Source organism: Theropithecus gelada, chromosome 7b (assembly GCF_003255815.1).
Source record: "Theropithecus gelada isolate Dixy chromosome 7b, Tgel_1.0, whole genome shotgun sequence".
NCBI classification, from domain to species: Eukaryota; Metazoa; Chordata; class Mammalia; order Primates; family Cercopithecidae; genus Theropithecus; species Theropithecus gelada.
This window is the reverse complement of record NC_037675.1, coordinates 106,231,745-106,237,606: the sequence shown is the minus strand read 5'-3', so window position 1 is coordinate 106,237,606 and position 5,862 is coordinate 106,231,745. Positions and strand designations below refer to the sequence as shown.

The window sequence follows — 5,862 nt, the reverse complement described above, 5'->3', positions numbered from 1 at the left end:
TTGTCACCCAAGCTGGAGTGCAGTGGCGCGATCTTGGCTCACTGCAACCTCTGCCTCCCGGGTTCAAGTGGTTCTCCTGCCTCAGCCTCCCGAGTAGCTGAGATTACAGGTGCCCACCACCACGTCTGGCTAATTTTTGTTTTTTTTTTGTTTTTTTTTTTTGAGACGGAGTCTGGCTCTGTTCCCCAGGCTGGAGTGCAGTGGCCGGATCTCAGCTCACTGCAAGCTCCGCCTCCCGGGTTTACGCCATTCTCCTGCCTCAGCCTCCCGAGTAGCTGGGACTACAGGCGCCCGCCACGTCGCCCGGCTAGTTTTTTTGAATTTTTTTTGGTAGAGATGGGGTTTCACTGTGTTAGCCAGGATGGTCTCGATCTCCTGACCTCGTGATCCGCCCATCTCGGCCTCCCAAAGTGCTGGGATAACAGGCTTGAGCCACCGCGCCCGGCCAATTTTTGTATTTTTAATAGAGATGGGTTTTCACCATGTTGGCCAGGCTGGTCTCGAACTTCTGACCTCAGGTGATCCACCTGCCTCGGCTTCCCAAAGTGCTGGGATTACCGGCATGAGCCACTGCGCCCGGCCTAGTGAGTTTATATTATGGTGTTTATGTTTTGTCTGGCAATTACAGTTGTTATTTGCACAGGAGTTGTTCTAATTGGAGTCACCTGGCCTGTATTGGGAGAAAATCCTCAGGCAGTTAGGATGGACAGAGGGGCAGGTCCCTCAACCCAGCGGGGGATGGACCCAGGTGGACTGGCGTGTAGTTTGATGGGGTTCAGGCTTCCTCTGGTTTGCCCCGGTTTAGGGGATTGGTCTCTTCAGATTTCAGCTTGGGATTCTGGCAGGTCTTGATCTCCCCACTTTGAAAGGCTGTGGGAAGTGCAGGTCGGCCTCGCAGAGCTGCTCAGCTTGCTCCTGAGCCTCCTCCTGCAGCAGCATTGAGATCCTACAAGTGTCTTGGAGTGGTGCTGAGGGCCCCGCCGCGTGGTTGAGGCCCTGGACACTCCAATTTTGCCACTTTCCTCCCTGTGACCGTGAGAATCTTTGCTGGTTTCTTTTACCCCAGCTGCAGCTCTCTGCCTGGGCCAAGCTCAATCCTTAGCCCAGTGCCCGAGATCAGTAAATGTCCCCAGGTAAAAAGATGGCTGTGGGTCACCGGCTTATCTGACGATTCTCCATACTTTGGAATTTTAGTCTAAGTCCTCGCAGCCTCCGCAGCTTTCCGGTGCCTTCGCAGTGAGGTTTCCACCGTGTGTCCGGCCTCCTCAGCTGTTGTCAGCAGTTGTGGTGGCCTTGCCTGTGGGACCCATCTTTCCTATTTGAAAGCAGAAGTCCAGGTATTATTATTATTATTATTATTATTATTACTACTATTTTTGAGACAAAGTCTTGCTCTGTTGCCAGGCTGGAGTGCAGTGGCGTGATCCTGGCTCACTACAACCTCCACCTCCCAGGTTCAAGCAATTGTCCTGCCTCGGCCTCCCAGGTAGCTGGGACTACAGGCATGTGCCACCAAGCCCAGCTAATTTTTTTTTTTTTTTTGTATTTCAGTAGAGACGAGGTTTCTCCGTGTTGGCCAGGCTGGTCTCGAACTCCTGACCTCAAGCAATCCACCCACCTCGGCCTCCCAAAGTGCTGGAATTACAGATGTGAGCTACAGTGCCTGGCCAGAAGTCCAGGTATTAGTTTTTTTTTCTTTTTTTTTTTGAGATGGAGTCTTGCTCTGTCGCCCAGGCTGGAGTGCAGTGGTGCGATCTCGGCTCACTGCAACCTCCACCTCCCGGGTTCACGCCATTCTCCTTCCTCAGTCTCCTGAGTAGCTGGTACTACAGGCGCCTGCCACCGCACCCGGCCAATTTTTTCGTATTTTTAGTAGAGACGGGGTTTCACCATATTAGCCAGGATGGTCTAGATCTCCTGACCTTGTGATCCGCCCGTCTCGGCCTCCCAAAGTGCTGGGATTACAGGCATGAGCCACCGTGCCAGGCCCAGGTATTAGTTTTACACTGTCAAGGTGTATTACATCTTAGTCTGCATTCAGTAGGTTAGCCTTATTTCCAAGGCAGAATGGTTCTCATGTTCCCCCGCAGGCTCAGTGTCTGCCAGCCTCTTTGGAATTAGAAAGATCAAGGAAGAGACTGGACTGGAAAGCCTATTGGAACCCCTGCTTTCCATAAGGCATTAAAAATACCCTTTAAGGCTGGGTGCAGTGGCTTATGCCTGTAATCCCAGCACGGTGGGAGGCTGAGGCGGGTGGATCGCTTGAGGTCAGGAGTTTGAGACCAGCCTCACGAACATGGTGAAAGCCTGTCTCTACTAAAAATGCAAAACTTTGCCAGGCGTGGTGGCGGCACCTGTAATCCTAACTACTTGAGAGGCTGAGGCAGGAGAATCGCTTGAACCCCGGAAGCGGAGCTTGCAGTGAGCTGAGATCGCACCACTGCACTCCAGCCTGGGCAACGGAGCGAGACTCTGTCTCAAAATAAAAAACAAAAACAAAAACAAAGAACCCTTTAAAATGCAGGTGAGTGTCTTCTGCCCCAGCAACACCAATCCTGGGTCTTTACCTCACGATAGCACCTTGCAGGAGCTCAAAGACCAAGCTACCAGGATGTTTGTGGCACTACTGTTTAGAACTCTGAAAGAGTAACCCCAGAAGGCGTCAATTTCCAACAATACATGAAGTTGTTGAGAACAAATTGGCTTATGCACACAGCGTAATGTGAGGTCATTTAAAATATTGTGTCAGAGTGAGTGGAAACAGGGTCAGGTTTTGTCACTGACAGATGTAAGTGGCATTCATAGCAGCCTGTGTTGTGTGGTTGGCATTGTGTGTGTCACATGCATGGAGGTGTCTGGACAGGGGGAAAGTACTTGCAATCACAGCAACTGACCTCGGGCAGTGGCTGTTGGTTGTTCAGAATTCTTTCGGCTTGCCTATATTTTCTGGTGTTTTAAAACAACGATTATGTGTTTTTTTGTGGCCATGTATTTTTGAGATACTTTTTTTTTTTTTTTTGAGACAGAGTCTTGCTCTGTCACCCAGGCTGGAGTGCAGTGGTACAATCTTGACTCACTGTAACTTCCGCCTCCCAGGTTCAAGCGATTCTCCTGCCTCAGCCTCCTGAGTAGCTGGGATTACAGGCACCTGCCACCATGCCCGGCTAATTTTTGTATTTTCAGTAGAGACAGGTTTCACGATTTTGGCCAGGCTGGTCTTGAACTCCTGACCTCAAATGATCCACCCACCTTGGCCTCCCAAAGTGATGGGATTACAGGTGTAAACCACCACCACTGGCCTGAGATACAGTCTACCCAGAGTAAAATGCATAGACCTAAAGTATATGAGTTTTGACAAATAAAGAGGTCAGTGGAACCCACACCCAGCACAAGCCTGGGGACACTGCACCACCTCAGAGGGTCCTGGCCTTCTCTAGTCTACAGTGTATTGTGGGTAACACAAGTTAATCAGAGAAACGTGCTTTCTCAGCTGGCAGAGAGAAGTTGTGTATAGGCCTGGGCTCTCCGATTAGATCGTTCTCACCAGGGTACTCTGCAGCCAGGGGGTGCTGGGGAAGATGCCACATAGGTGCCCTCTGCCCGGGCCTGGGGGAGGAGGGACGCCCTGCTGCAGGGGAGCTGGGAGCCACTGTGGCCACCATGGAGGCTGCCACTCTCCCGGCTCCAGAGCCATCTCGTCGGGCGTGCTGATTGTGGGGACAAAAGGCCTTTGTACCCGGGACAACCTCAGCCCTGCTGTAGGGGTGGGAGGAGAGAACGGCCACATTCCGGGGTGGAGGGTGCGTCACCGGACACAAAGCCTTTCTTTCTGAGCTGCTAGTGCACGTTGGCCTGGCTGGGGACCCTACTGGGGCCTCTGTGGCCGCTGAGGGCAATTCCAACCAGCTTCATGGGCAGTGGCCGATGGGGCTGGGGACAACTCCTGCTCTGGGGCTAGAGAGAGGTGCTTGGTCTCAGGAAGAGGGGTAGGGGCGGTGCGTGGGACTCAGCCACCCTCTGTGGCTGAGGCCTGCCACCAGCCCAGTGCCAGCCCTCGGGGACGGTGCCACACCAGGGCCTGCGGAGTGGTGGTGGAGCTCTCTGGTGGTGGAGGGTTGTCCACATCCTTCTCCTCTTCCTTCCCTGGTCTACACCTGCCTTTCCCTGGTCTACACCTGCCCAAGGTGTGGAAAAGCCCAGGCCCTCTCTACAGCCTGCAGACAGCGCCAGGCCGGGGGAAGGTGCAGTTTGAGGACAGGAGGGTCAGCCTCGGGATGTTTCCACTTGGAACTGGGACCTGTGGGCCACCAGAGAACCTAAAAGCAAACATGTCTGGCCAGCGACGGGATTAACTCAGAGTGCGGAATCAAAACACTTCCTGTTAGTGTGAGCTCACTCAGTGATTTAGGCGAATGAACACGGTCTTCCCGAGCTGGGAGAGTTTGTCCCTCCCCACCCTGGGGTCCCCCCTGGATCTTCCTGCCTTGATAGCTCCGCAAAAAATGATAACAGCCCTGGAAGGTTGTGAAGGGTGTGTGTGTGTGTGTGTGTGTGTGTGTCTGTGTGTCTGTGTGTTTTTGTGTGTGTCTGTGTGTTTGTGTGTCTGTGTGTGTGTTTGTGTGTCTGTGTGTTTGTGTGTTTGCATCTGTGTTTGTGTGTCCATGTGTTTGTGTTTGTGTGTGTCTATGTGTGTCTGTGTGTGTTTGTGTGTCTGTGTGTGTGTGTGTTTATGTGTGTTTGCATCTGTGTGTGTGTGTCTGTGTATTTGTGTGTGTTTGCATCTGTGTGTATGTGTGTGTCTGTATGTGTGTCTGTGTGTGTGTGTGTTTGCATCTGTGTGTGTGTGTTTGTGTGTGTGTTTGCATCTGTGTGTATGTGTGTCTGTGTCTGTGTGTGTCTGTGTTTGTGTACATCTGTGTATATTTGTGTCTGTGTGTGTTTGTGTTTGTGTCTGTGTGTGTGTGTGTGTGTATGTGTATTGGGAGGGCAGTGGTCCCAGCTCCTCGGGGGCATCAGGCTCTGTAGCAGGACCCACCATCTCAGCGGGAGGGTGCAATGGCCTCACCCACACTGTCCAGGCAGGTCTCTTGGGACCCCTTTTAGCCAGCACAGGTGGCTTCTCCCTAGGCTAAGACATTAGCCGTCATGGTGGTGTTTCAGGTGGCAGCACGGGGAGTGGAGATTTTGGGGCCACAGTCTTTCCCGGCCCAAGGTGCCCCAGGGCCTGCCCTGGGATGCGGGTTCCTGCCAGAAGTGCCTTTTGCTGCCTGGAATCAATCACGCGGAATGTGGGCTCTTCCCCGGTCAACCTGGGGAGCCCCAGTCGGGAGGTGAAGATGGGTTTAGGGGATCATAAAAAGGAAAAACCAAACCAGATCCCAATAGAAATCCCCTGGGGAGTTGGGGTCATCTTGAACCAAGGGGAGGGAGGAGGGGGCTGCAGCTGGGGTGGGGAGTAGTGAGAGGGAAAGAGGGTGAAGCCTGCTCACAGGAGTTGCCTGTGGCCCAGGCTTTGGGTGGTGGGCACACAGATGCCTGCAGGTGGAGGCCCAGGCTTTGGGTGATGGGCACACAGGTGCCAGCAGGTGGAGGCCCAGGTTTTGGGTGGTGGGCACATAGATGCCTGCAGGTGGAAGCTGAGCAGGGACGAGGTTCTCATCAGCTCACCCGCCCTCCTCCAAGCCCCAGGCTGGCCTGGACTATGTAGGGAGCCTTTGGGGTCAAAAGCACACCCACCCCGATTACCTTCTCCAAGGGCATGGACACCTGTAGGAAGGGAGGGAGATCAAATACCTTGGTTCAGATTACAGTCTTTTGTTTTTGTTTTTTTGTTTTTTCTAAAAATCAGAAAATGGTGAAGAT

General features: G+C 53.0%; 1 pseudogene; it reads left to right on the top strand.

Annotated features, from left to right (window-relative positions):
• The first annotated feature begins 4,502 nt into the window (after positions 1-4,502).
• Positions 4,503-5,025, top strand: LOC112628620 (annotated as a pseudogene).
• The last annotated feature ends 837 nt before the right edge of the window (positions 5,026-5,862 follow it).